Source organism: Penaeus monodon, chromosome 30 (genome assembly GCF_015228065.2).
Source record: "Penaeus monodon isolate SGIC_2016 chromosome 30, NSTDA_Pmon_1, whole genome shotgun sequence".
NCBI lineage: Eukaryota > Metazoa > Arthropoda > Malacostraca > Decapoda > Penaeidae > Penaeus > Penaeus monodon.
The window spans coordinates 15,978,317-15,978,908 of NC_051415.1; the positions used below are offsets into that span (position 1 = coordinate 15,978,317).

Consider the following 592-nt stretch of genomic DNA (forward strand, 5'->3'; position numbering starts at 1 on the left):
TTAGAGGTGAAAAAAAATTATCTCCGGTAACTGAAACAAGTTCTTGGGAGGAAAAGTGGTGTTATTGATATTACCTCTGTTGATACTTTCTGGGGCTTTTTGTCATGATATGCCGCTTTTACTATCATTTTAAACCTAGCAACTTAATGAGAGGCAGATTGTTATGCAGTATTTATGAATATTTTTTCATATTCGTTTAGATGATTACATGAAACTCACGTATGCATTTGTTCTGTTATTTTGAAGTTATTTCCAAGGGGATTTTATCAGTACTTTGAATATAAAAACCAAAATCGAGAAATTAGGATTTGCTCGGATAAGATAAATCCTGAAGTTCTGTGCATATCTGATAAGCATTCCTCATTAGCGAGCTCTGGCCGCCTGAGCCTTTTTTCCTTCTTCATCTATATTCAAGGCGAACCAACACGGCTGAAACGAAAAGCCGGGCGTACCTCGCGTATTTATCCGGCTTGACTCGAAGACGGGCGGAAGGGAAACGCGGAGAACACGAGCGCCTTCTTTGAGTGTGCCAAGGCATGGGGTACGACGCACTTGTCACGCTACGGCTGTCGGGGTTTCTGCGCCACGGTGT

At 41.9% G+C, this 592-nt stretch overlaps 1 protein-coding gene across 6 annotated transcripts in view; it reads left to right on the top strand.

The window, feature by feature from the left end:
• The window catches only part of LOC119592560 (early endosome antigen 1-like), a 107,753-nt gene that overhangs the window by 58,604 nt on the left and 48,557 nt on the right, over positions 1-592 (top strand). The gene's annotated exons all lie outside the window — the stretch shown is intronic.